This window comes from Sciurus vulgaris, assembly GCF_902686455.1.
Source record: "Sciurus vulgaris genome assembly, chromosome: 7".
In the NCBI taxonomy this organism is placed as follows: Eukaryota; Metazoa; Chordata; class Mammalia; order Rodentia; family Sciuridae; genus Sciurus; species Sciurus vulgaris.
In genome coordinates this window covers 130,562,607-130,579,038 of record NC_136467.1, presented here as the reverse complement: position 1 = coordinate 130,579,038, position 16,432 = coordinate 130,562,607, and the positions used below count along the sequence as shown (strand labels likewise).

The 16,432-nt window shown below is 46.7% G+C and overlaps 1 long non-coding RNA gene across 1 annotated transcript in view; it reads left to right on the top strand.

The window, feature by feature from the left end:
• LOC306665629 overlaps positions 1–16,432 on the top strand; it is a 70,953-nt gene that overhangs the window by 38,534 nt on the left and 15,987 nt on the right. Inside the window, exons 4-5 of the long non-coding RNA XR_013765095.1 lie at positions 13,529–13,639; positions 14,119–14,319. This is a non-coding gene — a long non-coding RNA (uncharacterized lncRNA). The remainder of the gene's footprint in view (positions 1–13,528; positions 13,640–14,118; positions 14,320–16,432) is intronic.

The window sequence follows — 16,432 nt, the reverse complement described above, 5'->3', positions numbered from 1 at the left end:
AAGACAGCAGTGGCCTGAAGGGGCCCATTACGAAGGCACAGCCAGCAATCATCAGCAAGGGGAGGATTAGTGAGGTTCAAGAGCAAAAAGTGGCTTGCAGAAGGTTTTGAGTTCCTGCCTGGGTCAAGACCAAGTTCTCCCTTCAATTCGGGCAGGGATAAGGGGTGATAGACAGGGAAAGGACTGGGACCCACTAACTTTTGTATGACCTTTTGAATGTGTTGGTTTGTGCTCATTATTGCACTCCTCCCCCATCACTCATTCCTGCTTGAGGGAGGTGGGTCCAGCACATGGTTTGGAATTTTCACTGGGGCATTGTTGGCCAATACCTCCATTTGACCAGAGGATACACTAGTCCAAAAGCACAATGCCTGATGAGTGCAAACATTGTTGAGCTTCTTCATGCAAAAGGCTGGCATAAAGGTGTAGTAAGAGTTACATGCTTCAGGACAAGATGGGGGTCCTGAAGGTTGAGGGGGAATGGGAGCCAGCTTAGCACAGCAGGCATTGTCACCTAATTTAACATGCTGTGACACCCTGATCGAAGAACTGTGGCAGCCCATTTACTGTGAGGGAATGAATGAAAAGGTTGGCAGGACTTTTTTGATATATAGCAATGAGTAAGTAGGGAGGAAACAATCAGGCAATCCTGACATGGGTCTTTAAATGATAATAAAGACTAGCTTGAGTGAAAGCCTCCCGACGCAGAGCCAGCCACGGGTCCCCAAGCCAGTGGAGACCTCCAACACGCAAGCAGCTTCTGGGACCAGGGCTGGGCAGCCAGAGACCTCTCCAGGCAGCCTTGTCCCCCTCCAGCTGCAGGGCTTTTTTCCACGGGGCGATCCAAGTTGGCAGACTAGAGGGTGACTGCATCTCCAGTCGCCCCAGAACCCGGATTCAAGAAGGGGAGGCATTGAGAGACTCGGACTAAAATAGAACCACAGGGTAAGTTCTCCCCCACCCAGCGAAGCTCAGCGGGTGGCAGGCACCAGATTCGAGTGGGATAGGGCAAGATAGTGTCTCCCCCAGGAGCTCTGTGCAGTTCTGGCGGTGGGCTCCTCCCACAGGGACAGATCCTCCAGCCCTCACCGAGCAGGCCCCACAGTGAGAGCTCTTCTGCACAGAAGCAGCGTGGCCAGTTCTGGCCCGAGCAGGCCCCACAGTGAGAGCTCTTCTGCACAGAAGCAGCGTGGCCAGTTCTGGCCCGAGCAGGCCCCACAGTGAGAGCTCTTCTGCACAGAAGCAGCGTGGCCAGTTCTGGCCCGCCCGCAGTTTGCTTCAGAGACCAGCACAGGGCGCCAGGGACTCCCCCAAGCAGCCCAGCCCCCTCCAGCGGGAAGCGTCTCTCTAGGCTAGCTTCCCGGGGGCAGACCACCCAGAGAGAGCCTCTCTGGAAGCAGAGCCAGCCATAAGTCCCCAAGCCAGCGGAGACATCCGACACACAAGCAGCTTCTGGGACCAGGGCTGGGCAGCCAGAGACCTCTCCAGGCAGCCTTGTCCCCCTCCAGCTGCAGGCTTTTTCCACAGGGCAATCCAAGATGGCAGACTAGAGGGTGACTGCATCTTCAGTCGCCCCAGAACACAGGATTCAAGAAGGGGAGGCATTGAGAGACTCAGACTAAAATAGAACCACGGAGTGAGTCTCCCCCACCCAGCGAAGCTCAGCTGGGTGGCAGGCCCGGATTTTGAGTGGCTTATTAGAGTAGGACAGGGCAGATAGCATCTTCCCCAGGCAGCTCTGTGCAGTCTGGTGTGGGCTCCTCCCACAGGGACAGATCCTCCAACCTCTTAGAACAGGCCCCCGTGAGAGCCTTTCTACACAGAAGCAGCGTGGCCAGCTCCGGCCCGCCCCGCTGCCAGCTCCGGCCCACCCACAGTTTGCTTCAGTGACCAGCACAGGGCGCCAGGGACTTCCCCAAGCAGCCCAGCTTCCTCTGGCAGGAAGCGCCTCTCTAGGCTAGTTCCTTCGGGGCAAAACCGCCCAGTGACAGCCTGTCTACACAGAGGCCAGCCACAAGTCCCCAAGCCAGTGGAGACCTCCGACCTACAACCAGCCTCTGGGACCAGGGCTGGGCAGCAAGAGACCTCTCCAGGTCTCTCTCCCTGGAACCAGTAGCGGGCTAGGGGCAGCGTTCTTCGGAAGCACTGCATTATCAAATTAATCCAAGACTTCTGGCTACTGAAGGCTGGTAGGTGATACATTGGAAATCTACAGGGTCACTATAAGCCAATAGAGGAAATCTACAATATCACAAAGTCCCACTGACATCTGACCAATATGAGAAAACAAGGGAAGAAAATGTCCGAAACAAACCTAGATACTATATCAATAAAACCCAATGACAGCACAGCAAAAGAAATGTCCGAAAGGGAGTTCAGAATGTACATAATTAAAACAATCAGGGAAGCAAACGAGGAGATGAAAGAACAAATGCAGGCATTAAATGAACGCACTAATCAACGGTTAAAAGAGCAAATAAGGGAAACAAAAGAGCATTTCAATAAAGAGTTAGAGATACTGAAAAAAAAAAACAAACGGAAATCCTTGATATGAAGGAAACAATAAACAAAGTTAAAAATGCCATAGAAAGCATAAACAATAGGATAGATCACCTAGAAGACAGAACCTCAGATATTGAAGACAAAATATTTAATCTTGAAAACAAGGTTGACCAAACAGAGAAGATGGTAAGAAATCATGAACAGAATCTACAAGAATTATGGGATATCATGAAGAGGCCAAATTTAAGAATTATTGGGATTAAGGAAGTCTTAGAGAAACAAACCAAAGGAATGAACAATCTATTCAATGAAATAATATCAAAAAATTTTCCAAATCTGAAGAATGAAATGGAAAACAAAGTACAAGAGGCTTATAGGACTCCAAATATGCAAAATTACAACAGACCTACACCAAGGCACATTATTATGAAAATACCTAACATTCAAAATAAAGACAGAATTTTAAAGGCTGCGAGAAAAAGAATCAGACTACATTCAGAGGGAAAACAATAAGAATATCAGCAGATTTTTCAATCCAGACCCTAAAAGCTAGAAGGGCCTGGAACAACATTTACCAAGCCCTGAAAGAAAATGGATGCCAACCAAGAATTTTATACCCAGCAAAACTTACTTTCAGATTTCACGATGAGATAAGATCCTTCCATGATAAACAAAAGCTAAAGGAATTTACAAAAAGAAAGCTGGCATTACAGAACATTCTCAGCAAAATATTCCATGAGAAAGAGATGAAAACAACGATGTAAATCAGCAACAGGAGGAACTAGCCTAAAGGAATAGCCAAATAAAGGAGGAACCAAATCATGTCAAAAAAAACAAAAATGAATCCAATGACTAGGAATACAAATCATATCACAATAATAACTGTGAATGTTAATGGCCTGAACTCATCAATTGAAAGACATAGACTGGCAGATTGGATTAAAAAGAAAATCCAACAATATGCTGCCTGCAAGAGACCCATCTCATAGAAAGAGATACCCATAGACTAAAGGTGAAAGGATGGGAAAAACATACTATGCACACGGACACAGCAAAAAAGCTGGAGTATCCATCCTTATTTCAGATAATGTGGACTTCAAGCCAAAACTACTCAGAAGGGATAAAGAAAGACATTACATACTGCTTAAGGGAAGCATAAATCAGCAAGACATAACAATCATAAATATCTATGGCCCGAACATTGGCTCATCCATGTACGTCAAACAAATCTTTCTCAATTCCAGAAATCAAATAGACCACAACACAATAATACTAGGTGATTTCAACACACCTCTCTCACCACTGTATACATTGTCCAAACAAAAATTGAATAAAGAAACCATAGATCTCAATAATCAATCAACAATTTATACTTAACTGACTTATATAGAATATACCATCCAACAAAGAACGAATACACTTTCTTCTCAGCAGCACATGGATCCTTCTCTAAAATAGACCATGTTTTATGCCACAAAGCTACTGTTAGCAAATACAAGAAGATAGAGATACTACCTTGTACTCTATCAGATCATAATGGACTGAAATTAGAAATAAATGACAGAATAAAAAACAGAAACTTCTCCAATACTTGGAGATTAAATAATACACTTTTATATGATGAATGGATAACAGAAGACATCAGGAGGGAAATAAAAAAATTCTTAGAAGTAAATGAGAACAAAGACACATCATATCAAAATCTCTGGGACACTATGAAAGCAGTACTTAGAGGAAGATCTATTTCATGGGGCACATTCAACAAAAGAAGTAGAAATCAACAAATAAATGATTTAACATTACAGCTCAAAGCCCTAGAAAAAGAAGAGCAGACCAACACCAAAAGTAGTAGAAGACAGGAAATAGTTAAAATCAGAGCCAAAATCAATGAAATTGAAACAAAAGAAACAATCAGAAAAATTAACAAAATAAATAGTTGGTTCTTTGAAAAAATAAACAAAATTGATAAACCCTTAGCCACGTTAACAAAGAGAGGGAGAAAACTCAAATTACTAAAATTCGGGATGAACAAGGAAATATCACAACAGACACGAGTGAAATACAAAACATAATTAGAAGCTATTTTGAAAATCTATACTCCAACAAAACAGAAAGCCTCGAAGACATCAACAAGTTTCTAGAGACATATGAAGTACCTAAACTGAATGAGGAAGACATACACAACTTAAATAAATCAATTTCAAGCAATGAAATAGAAGAGGTCATCAAAAGCCTACCAACAAAGAAAAGGCCAGGACCAGATGGGTTCTCAGTCGAGTTCCACAAAACCTTTAAAGAAGAGCTCATTCCAATATTTCTCAAAGTATTCCATAAAATAGAAGAGGAGGGAACCCTCCCAAACTCATTCTATGAAGTCAATATCACCCTGATACCTAAACCAGACAGAGATACATCGAGGAAAGAAAATTTCAGACTGATATCATTAATGAACATTGACACAAAAATTCTCAACAAAATTTTAGCAAATCGCATACAAAAATATATTAAAAAGATAGTGCACCACGATCAAGTGGGTTTATCCCAGGGATGTAAGGTTGGTTCAACATCAGGAAATCAATAAATGTCATTCACCATATCAACAGACTAAAAGTTAAGAATCACATTATTATTTCAATAGATGAAGAAAAAGCATTTGATAAAACACAGCATCCCTTCATGCTCAAAACACTAGAAAAAATTGGGGTAGTGGGATCATTCCTTAACATTGTGAAGGCCATCTGTGCTAAGCCCATGGCCAATATCATTCTAAATGGTGAAAAACTGAAAGCATTCCCCCTAAAAACTGGAACAAGGCAGGGATGCCCTCTTTCACCACTTCTATTCAACATTGTTCTTGAGACTCTAGCCAGAGCAATTAGACAAACCAAAGAAATTAAAGGGATATGAATTGGAAAAGAGGAACTCAAAACTATCCCTGTTCGCTGATGACATGATTATATATTTAGAGGAACCAGGAAATTCCACCAGAAAACTCTTAGAACTCATAAGTGAATTCAGTAAAGTAGCAGGTTACAAGATCAATGCTTATAAATCCAATGCATTTCTATACGTAAGTGATGAATCTTCAGAAAGAGAAATTAGAAAAACTACCCCATTCATAATAGCATCAAAAAAAAAATAAAATACTTGGGAATCAATCTCACAAAAGAGGTGAAAGACCTCTACAATGAGAACTACAGAACACTAAAGAAAGAAATTAAAGAACACCTTAGAAGATGGAAAGATCTCCCATGTTCATGGATAGGAAGAATTAATATTGTCAAAATGGCCATACTACAAAAAGTGCTATATAGATTCAATGCAATTCCAATTAAAATCCCAATGATGTACCTTACAGAAATAAAGCAATTATGAAATTCATCTGGAAGAATAAGAAACCCAGAATAGCTAAAGCAATCCTCAGTAGAAAGAGTGAAACAGGGGGTATCGCAATACCAGATCTTCAACTCTATTACAAAGCAATAGTAACAAAAATGGCATGGTATTGGTAGCAAAATAGACAGGTAGATCAATGGTACAGAATAGAGGACACAGACACAAACCCAAATAAATACAATTTTCTCATACTAGACAAAGGTGCCAAAAATATGCAATGGAGAAAAGATAGCCTCTTCAACAAATGGTGCTGGAAAAACTGGAAAACCATATGCAACAGAATGAAATTAAACCCCTATCTCTCACCCTGCACAAAACTCAACTCACAATGGCTCAAGGACCTCAGAATCAGACCAGAGACCCTGCATCTTATAGAAGAAAAAGTAGGTCCAAACCTTCAACTTGTTGGCTTAGGAGCAGACTTCCTTAACAGGACTCCCATAGCACAAGAAATAAAGCAATAATCAACAACTGGGATAGATTCAAACTAAAAAGCTTTCTCTCAGCAAAGGAAACTATTAGTAATGTGAAGAGAGAACCTACAGAGTGGGAGAATATCTTTGCCACTCATACTTCAGATAGAGTGCTAATATCCTGAATCTATAAAGAACTCAAAAAACTCTACACCAAGAATACAAATAATCCAATCAACAAATGGGCTAAGGAAATGAACAGACACTTCACAGAAGAAGATGTACAAGCAATCACAGATATATGAAAAAATGTTCAACATCTCTAGTAATAAGAGAAATGCAAATCAAAACTACCCTAAGATTTCATCTCACCCCAATTAGAATGGTGATTATCAAGAACATAAGCAACAATAGGTGTTGGCGAGGATGTGGGGAAAAAGGTACACTCGTACATTGCTGGTGGGGTTGCAAACTAGTGCAGCCACTCTGGAAAGCAGTATGGAGATTCCTCAGAAAGCGTGGAATGGAACCACCATTTGACCCAGCTATCCCACTCCTTGGCCTATACCCAAAGGACTTAAAATCAGCATACTACAGAGATACAGCCACATCAATGTTCATAGCTGCTCAATTCACTATAGCCAGATTGTGGAACCAACCCAGATGCCCTTCAGTTGATGAATGGATAAAGAAACTGTGGCATATATATACAATGGAATATTACTCCGCCATGAGGAATGACAAAATTATGGCATTCGCAGGCAAATGGATGAAATTGGAGGATACCATGCTAAATGAGATAAGCCAATCTCAAAAAACTAAAGGACGAATGATCTCGCTGATAAGCGTATGAGGACATATGGGAGGTTAGGAGGGGTTAGTGTTAGGGTTAGGGTTAGGTTTAGGGTTAGGGATAAGGAGGGTGGTAAGAATGGAGGAAGAAAGGAATGTATAGAGGGAAAAGAGGGGTGGGGGGAGGGGGGAAAGGAAAAATAACAGAATGAATCAAACAACATTGCCCTCTGTAAATTTATGATTTTTAATTAAAATTAAAAAAAGACTAGCTTGAATAAGGGGCTCGTATGTGATCACGAGGATCATAAGGGGAAGTAAAGGTCCCATGGTAAGCTGAGGGATTTAGGGTTTAGTATGGTTTTGATACTTATGGTATAGCTCCAGGCGCTCCAAGAAAGCTTGGATGATGGTTGCACTAATGAACACCAACAGAGAGATGATGAGGAGGCAAAGAGTCCACCAAGGTTTTTGCATACCTGTCAAAGACAAGAGAATACCATACCTCAAGAGGTGGAACTCCTTGGGTCAGTATTACCATTTTGTGAGGGGAGGATGTCATTTGGAGGGGGGTGATATTTGATGTTCTTTGCAGGGACCCAAATGGGCTTGTCCTCATCAACAGGAAATACACATCCAAACCCCCTTCCAACAGTCAGGAGAGGGTCAGGACCTCTCCAGGCCCCTGTGAGAGGGTCCTTCCATCGGACTTTAATGGTGTGATATTTTATTGTGGCTGTCCAATGCTTTTGGAATGGAGAGAAATGATCATTTTTGGAAAAATTTAAAATATTTAAAGTTCATAGTGCCATCCATAATTGATCATGGGGGGATGATATTCCCCCTTTTTGTTTTGTTAGTTGGGTTTTTAAGGTTCTGTTCTATCATTCAACAATTGCTTGACCAGTGAAATTATGGGGTATACCTGTATTATGCTGGATGCTCCAGGGCTCTACAAATGTGGAGAATGATTTACTGGCAAAGCAAGGGCTGTTATCAGTCTTGAGTTGTTTAGGGAGGCCAAGAACAGCAAAACATTGTAGCAAATGGCTTATAGCATGTTTTGTCTTTTCCCCGGCATGGTTCGTGGCCCAGCAGGCATGTGAAAAGGTATCAATAGTTACAAAGATGTATTTGAGCTTTCCAAAGGGAGTATAATGAGTGGCATCCATTTGCCACAGATGGTTAGGTGCTAATCCATGGGGATTGACTCTGGCTTCTTGCAAGGAGGTACTTGTAGAAAAGGTGAACAAGATTTACATGTTTAGATAATCTTTTGGGGTTCCTTAATGGGTACCTGAGGATATCTATGGTGTAAGCCTCGCCAGTTAACATGAGTAAGTTCATGAAAGGCAGTAGCTTCCTCCTGGACAGAATAAGTCTGAAGGGTGGAAGCTAAGGAATCAGCAAGGGCATTTCCTTTAGACAGGATGCCAGGGAGATGTTGGTGTCCCCAAAGGTGTTGCAGGAATATAGGTTTGGTTCTTAGTTTTAATAGATTCCTTGATTGAGTCATTAAAGGGGTAATGGGATTATCATCCAGTTTAATATAAGACCAGGGAAGGTTGGGGAGTAGGTTAGCAATATAGAGGCTATCAGCAAATAAGTTGAATGCCTCTTGTATTTCACTTAGGGCTAGGATGATAGCATAGAGCTCCTTGAATTGCTCTGAACCTTGTGTCTCATGGATGATTGTTTTGGGATTCTCGTTACCCTGCATGAAAGGTGGAAAAATGACTATTGCTGCTCCTCCTTTTTCTCCATCTGAGAAAATGGTGGGATAGCAGGGGTTAGCTTCCAGTAAAATATGTCTGGGTGCTGCCCAATCCAATTGTGAAAAAGAGCTCATCCATTTATAGGGGCCATAGTGGCAATCAACCTGTCCAAAGAATCCCTTCATGGTGATTGCAATGCGGTTGTTGTTTCTTTGTAGCCAGGTAAAATCAGCTAGCAAAAAAGGAACAATAAGTGCATGGGGCTGATGGCCAAAAAGGCAGAGAGATAGGTCCCTGCCTTTCATAATGCAATCTGCAAGTTGATCCAAACTGGCATAGACTCGGAGTATTCCCCCAACCGACAGGTGAATCCAATGGATGGGTTTCCCTTCTTGCACCAGGAGGCCTGTGAGAAGGGATTTTCCCCTGAAGATGTAGAGGGTTAGAGGCAAGGAAGGGTTATATCTCCTCAAACAGGAAAGGTCAATGGCCTGTTTAACTTTAAGGAGAACATTCATATGAATGGGCTCCAAAATGATTGTTGTGGATAGGTTTGGTCCTCTGAGTACATCGAACAGGGGGGTGAGCTCCTCTGTGCTAATGGAGATCCAAGGACTCATCCAGTTAATCTACCCAAGAAGCTTCTGTAGCTGGGGTAAGAAATAAATTTCCTGAATTTGGAGCTGGAGCCTAACAGGAGGAACCACATCCAGCTCCAGGATCCTAAGACCCTAAATGGGGGGAGCCATTGAACTTTCTCGAGTGCAATTTGGAATCCATGCTCAGTAAGCAATTGCAGACAAGACTCAAAAAATTGATCTAACTGATCACTTTGTGTTGCCCCAAGGATCATATCATCCATATAGACATAAAGTAGATGATTCCTTTGCTTAAGGGGGGCAAGGATCCTGGACATGAAATATTGGCATATGGGAGGACTATTGGTCATCCCTTGGGGTAAGACTGTCCACTCAAACCTTTGATCAGGGCCTTCAAAATTAAGGGATGGAATAGAGAAGGTGAACTTCTCAGAGTCTTTGGGGCTTAAGGGAATAGAAAAGAAACAGTCCTTGATGTAAATAACTATGAGGTGATAATATTTAGGTATGGCTGGAATCCAAGGAAGTCCCCTTTGAGGGGTGCAAATGGTAACATCCTTTCATTTATTCTTCTCAGGTTGTGTAGGAGTCGCCACTTCCCATTAGCTTTTTGGATAACAAAAACTGGGGAGTTCCATGGACTGATAGATGGTTTAAGATGACCTGCCTTTAACTGCAGTTGCACGAGCAGGTGGAGTTCCTGTAGTTTATGTTGAGGGAGTGGCCACTGCTCTACCCAAACAGGAGGGCCTGGGAGCCATTTGATTTTCAGAGGCTCCGGGTGAGCAGTGGCCTTTAGGATTGGGGGTGCAGCCGGACAGAAAATCTGGGTTCCCCTCTCCTTATTGATTCCAAGGAAGGGTCATCTCTGTAGTTAGGATGATGGGCTCGTCACTCCTTAAACCTGTTGATATTCTTCCTCTTCTAGTAGATCCTCATAAAAGGCTTTATGGTCGGTAGTAATATAGGCCTCTGCCTCACTTAGTATATCTTGCCCAACCAGATTGGCGGTTAATTCTGAGGCCACCAGGGGGCAGGGGGTCCGTGGGGGCTGAGAGGGAGAGTCTTCATAGAGAGGAGAATTTCCTTTATCTTTTTGAGGGTATTCCTTCCTAAAGTGGCCCTCTTGACCACACTTAAAGCAAGTTTTCTTATTCCCAGGGAATGCCTGCTGGACCACACAGACAAGAGTGGGCATGCTATTCTCCTGGGAGGCTCTTAACATTGAGGTCATGGTTTAGGCCTGATGAGACATGGTGCTGACGTTCTTGGTGGCAACAGTCCACCACCCCATAGATCTGTCCTTTAAGCCGGTACAGGCCAGTTTATGATCAGTGGTCATGCCCTCCCATACTAACATCTTTACAAATTGATCTCTCAGTGGGCCTGGGGGAAACTTTCTTTATGAGCTTTTTCCTACTCTGTGAATGTAGCTAAATCTTCTGAAGACTTCTGGGTGATCCCTGAGACCAGGGGCTCTGAGGGACCTTCTTCAAGTTTCCTCCAAGCTGCTAAACCCAAGGCATGGACTTGTTCCTGATAGGGAGCAGGTATAGCTGCCTGCAGTACGCCCGTAGAGAATTGGTCACTAGATCCTGAGAGCATCCAAAAGGTGATAGGAATAGGTGGGTTAGCGGCTTGATTTCTTTCTGCCTGCACATGGCACTCATCATTTTAAAAAGCGCACCACTTAGTATACATTGGACCTGGGAGGACGGCCTTAGTTAGGTTCCTCCAATCTTGGGTGGTACAGTGCTGGTGGGCTAGGCCTTGAAGGATTGTTTCCACCCAGGGGGAGTAGGGACCATCCTCTGTAACTGCCTTCTTTAGCTCCTTTAGATCTTGTGCTTCCCATGGGTACCAAACTGCAGGCCTATTGCCTCCTGGGTTAACATTTACCAGAAAACGGTGACATGCTTCAGAGGCAGGGGCAGAGGGTGACCCTGTGCTCATATTAGGTTTTGTTTCTGGGTAGGGTGGGGGAAGGACAAAAGGAGCCCGAAAAGGATTAGAAGAGTAAGTGGATTCGGAAGATGGCCACTCCAAGGGCACGGGTGTTTCCTCCCTAGGTGGCCATGGAGCTGTGTCAAAGGGGTCAAGTGGGGGGTCTGTTTCAGTCTCTGGTGATAGTTCCTTTTGTCCCTTATGAGGAGGGGTCTCCAAATGATTCTCTGGGGGGGTGGGTATCTTTGAGGAGACCCCCATCTTTACTTGAGTTGTGGGAGGGATGTGGTGGGAAACAGCTTTTAAGAGCTGCGATAGTGGGGAAGGCCCAGAGAAGGGAGATATCCCCTTTATTGACTTGACCCTTACAGAGAAGTTCAATTCTGTCCCAGGTTTCCCAGTCAAACAGGTTGGCCTCTGGCAGCCAGTGGGCTGTTTTAATAAGGGCTTTCCAAGTTTGGAATGCCTGGCTATCTGAGAGCTCTAATCCTCTGCTTCTGAGGAGAACCCAAAGGGAGTCAAGGGAGGGATCTTGCTTGGAGTTGGACTGTCCCATATTTTATGTGAGTACACTCACCCACGGTCCAATTGGCCTGTCGGCGGCTTCAGTGCCTCACACGGAACACCAGTGTTGCTCCCTGTTGAGCAACAAGGTCCGATGTATCTCCTTAGGGCCCACCCAAAGGAAAATATGGGGCCGAGCAGGATGATGAGTGTTGGTGGCTAAAGAATCACACCAGAACCTGGAGGTCTGTCAGCGGATGTGGCAAAGCAGAAACTCATTTATTGAGGAATTTACACAGCTTTTATGTAGGGTGGGGGCTAGGTGGGAGCCAATTAGCTTAAAAGTTAGCAAGGCATGGGGGATTCACACAGGGGAGAGTTCCATAGGACTATAATGGCAAGCACAAACTGATCATGTTTGCGGAACTGCTGCTAACCAATCCCTGACAGTAGGGGGTGGAGATAAGCAGGCCAACCAGGGAGTTACACATAACTGGTTGCTGGGTAAGAACATACTTTCCAGGTTCCAGGGGAGGGCGGCAGTATAAGCAAGTCCAAGTAAACTGTTGGTGAGTCAGGCAGTGCCACGTATGAGGAAGGGGTCACCATGAGGGTGTAGTCACCAATATAGGGTGTGTCCCCTATAGCTGTTCATGGGGCCCAACACCATGGCCGATGCCATCACACAGAAGTACAGTGCCACCAAGAGCCAAGTGTTCAACCACGTGAGTGGCCCATGACTTGTGAGCTTCGTGTCCACAGACACTCTTGGTGATTCTGTCCAGGACTGGACCCCTGTGGAGTTCTTTCTGGGCAAAACCAGGAGCACGTTTCAGCCATGTGGCAAGGGATGTCCCTTCATTCTGCCCATTGGCTGCTTTCTCCATGGTCCTCTGCCCTTTCTCAAGACACTCAAGGCCAGCCTGTCTGCAGAGGTGGACAGCAAGCTTGTGTTTAACTGATTGGCCTAGTGGCCATGTTTTTAAAAGAAACAGGAAAATTAATTCTAACAGACACCCTCTTCAGCTAACACATCTGAGGGATCATTGCTTCACTGCGCCCAGCATAGTCACAGGGTGTTTCTCCTCCCTTGTTCCCACCCAGGCCACTGAGTTCCATGCGTAGCAGGACGTGGGTTTGAATGTGCCATGCCTCAGGTGCCCAATGGCTCATGGCTGCCATGCTGGGCAGTGCAACTTGGCCTGAGTTGGAGGGAGGGACAAGGGACAGCTGCAGTGGTTCTGGTGTCATGAGTGTCCCAAGCACCAGGACTTTGCAGTGCTGGGACAGGGTCCTGCTTTCTAGAGCCTTCTGATGCCTTCTTGAACCTCCTAATGGAGACAAGTGGAGAGAGAAGAGCCTGGGTTAGTTGGGGAGGTGACAGAGAAAGGACTGCTTGGAGTGAGGGGTCAGGGTCAGGGTCAGCCCTGCACAAGCCCCTAGGGGCTGCAAGGGGACCCACAGACTTGCCACTGTGGAGAAGGGAAGAGCCCAAATGGGTGTAGAGACACGTGGCTGGAGAGGGCACCAGAGGGGGTCAGGTGGGTGTGGCTGGGTGAGGGGCACCGCTGAACCCACTTCCACTGAGTCTGCTTAGCTGCTGGCTGAAGAGAGCAGATCGGGTCCACCTGATGGCTGTGGGCCTCCTTTCCCCCTCCCTCAGGAGACCAAGGGTAGTGTGGCTGTCGGTGTGGCCCTTGGGGAGACCCAGCTTGTGCAATAGGTACGGCACTTCCTTCTCCACAACGGGGTCAGCCTGGACTCCTTCAGCCAGGTGGGTCCCCACTGCCTTCCCCGTGGGCTCTGATGACCCCAACTGATGGCTGCTATAGAGATGGGGATGGAGCTCCAGGGAGGCTGGGGGTGTGTCAACAGACCCTGTGGTGACTGAAACCAAAACCTAAGGGCTCTCCCCTCCACTGCCCCTCACAGGGACAGGCTGCACCTGGCATTTCTTCCTCCATGCCTGCATTTCCACACTGAGATGACAGTCTGATCAGTGGAACAGCAGCTGGGGCACCTGGGAGGTCCAGCAGGCTGGTCATTCACTGTCAGGGTCTGCACAACTCTGTGGGGGGCTGGGGGCTGACCCCTCAGCAGAGCTGCCCAGCTGTGGAGCCAGCAGGTGGCCTGCTGGAGAGAGTGGCACCTCCTGGGTCTGCTTCCCAAGTGCCTGATCCCTGGGCCCCAGACAGTGCTGATGTCAGACTGGACCCCTGCTGCCATCCCTCATGAGTCCTCCCCACTCCACAGGCTGCAGCAGAGTGAAGCAAGACCGTGATTATGGCCAAGAACCTCCCCGCAGGCACCCTGGCAGCTGAGTAGTGGGAGACCTTTGGGTGCTTCGGGAGCCTGGGCCAAGTGCTGCTGCCCAAGGGTGGCATCACTGCCATCTTGGAGTTCCTGGAGCCCCTGGAGGTGCACAGGGCCTTCTAACACCTGGCCTACTCCAAGGTAGGGCTGCCCCAGGGGAGAGGGAGCTGGCATGTGGGAGGGCCCTCGGCCTGAGCTCTAACCTTATGCAGCACAGCTGCAGAAAGCACCCCACCCCCACTTTCCCTGGCTTCCTTTCCTGCCTTTACTTGAGCCTTCACTGTCTGCTTCTCTGCTGTCCTGTACCTGTGATAAACTGAAAGTTAGTTCTCTAGGCAGGGCTGTTTAAGAATATCTATAGCCATGGCACATTGGCTTAAACCAACAGAAAGTCACCTGTGGCAGAGCTGGCAGGCAGGTGTCCAAGTCCAGGGTGTGGCCAGTACATCTGAGGGCTCTGGGGAGGACCAGTCCTTGTCTCTGCCACCATTAGGCTCCTGGTGTCCCTCAGCTCCTTGAACCACTACCATCCCACTCTCATCTCTGTCCCATCTTTGGGCCTTTTTGGTCCCAAATCTCCTCCTGGGTTTACAGCCTACAAACTGGGAGTAGACACTGAGGTGCCACTGGCAGGATGTTGTCCAATGGCAGGTGATAGTAACCAGGCCTGTGGATGAGTAGTGGATGCTTTTTTTTCTTAACAGCTCAACACAGTGCAGGAGAATATGTCTGTGTCTATGTGTGTCCATGTGGTTTTACTCCGGGCTGCAGGAGGGATGTGGAGGCAGGGTGGCTCTGTCACTGGCCCAGGCTGCATAGGTGGTACACAGCAGAGCCTGGTGGTACAGGCCCACAGCCTTGTGTTCCTGTGTGCCTGTCCCATGGCTCTGCCCCTCCTGACCGCTGTCTCCAGGCCCCTCCTCTCCAGGCCCCTGTGGTCATCAGATCTCTAAAAATTGCAATGCCCTCTTCTTGTAGCATTTCAGGATCTGGGAACTCCAGGGACAGGGATGTTATCATGGGCATGAAGGGTTAGGGTGTGGACATCTCTGGAACTAGATGGCCTGTGCAGTTGGGGAAAGGCTGGGCACACGAGAACACGACTTTCATCTCCAGCCTGTTGCTTTTCCCAGTGCACCTTTCTTGGCGGGGCTGAGAGTGGCTGACCTGCCCAGGGGGGAACGTTCCTGAGCACAGTTCCTGAGGTGCCCACTGACCCAGCCTGCTCAGCTCAGCTCGGCTCTCACTAAACCCAAATGCCACACCCCAGGTGGTGCCTGCGACCATCTGACCAGGCTCCTGGGCCGGGGTCGAGTGGAGTTGACTCCACTTTGCCGAGGGTCCTGGGCTTCCCAAGGTGTCCCTGGGAGACTCTCACCCCTGGAACCCTGGCAGGTCCCTGGGACAGAGTGTGAAAGGTGATCAGACTTTGCCACAGGTCTCTGAGCAAGAAGGAGGTGTGTGCTTGCTGGCTGGTTAACCAGCTCCTGCCTGGCACAAAAGCCTAGTGCTGTTGAGTTAGGTTGCCAAGATTGAAAAACTGGGTTTTCCTGTGAAAAGTTGAGTTTTCTGCTTCTTTTCAAAACTCTGAACTTCTGGCCATACCGAGTTGGCCTCCCAAGAGGGCAGAAGCTGGCTATTGCTGAGGAGAGGCTATCCCTTGCACTGGCCATGAACCTTCTGGGGCACCATCGTCTCCACACCTCTCTCCTCTATAAGTTTTTGTCAGTCTTCTTGGAATCTGTCTTGCCTTCCTGAAACCACTTGGCATCTAGTGTTGGGATGCCAGAATGTTCCCGAGACCATTCATTTCTGTTTGTGATGTGATCTCTGTGGTTGTGCATGAGGCCAGGTAGCCAAGGCACCCAGCTGAGGTCCTGGCATGTGGCAGGAGATCTACTGCCCATTCTTTCCTTGGCCTTCAAACTCTGAGATGCAGGATGACCAGGAGACCCAGAGGGTCTTCCTGCTGATGGTCTTGACTTTACTTTGATTAAAGTTCTCCTCCAGGACCTGGAGTCTGAGCTGCTGTGTACTTAGTAGGCTGTTTCCTCCCCTCTCCTTTGAAAGTGGGCTTCTGAGTATCAATGACAACACCTGGAGTCCCTCGCTGTGTCTGTTGGTTGTTTCTTGGGTGGGTAGGAACCTGCAAGGAGGTTTCCTCCTTGTGGCCTGGGACCCAGGAAGCTGGAGGACTGGAGGTGTCCTTTGGGCCTTTGGGTCACTAGCTGTTTCTGTGAGATTTGAATGTCTT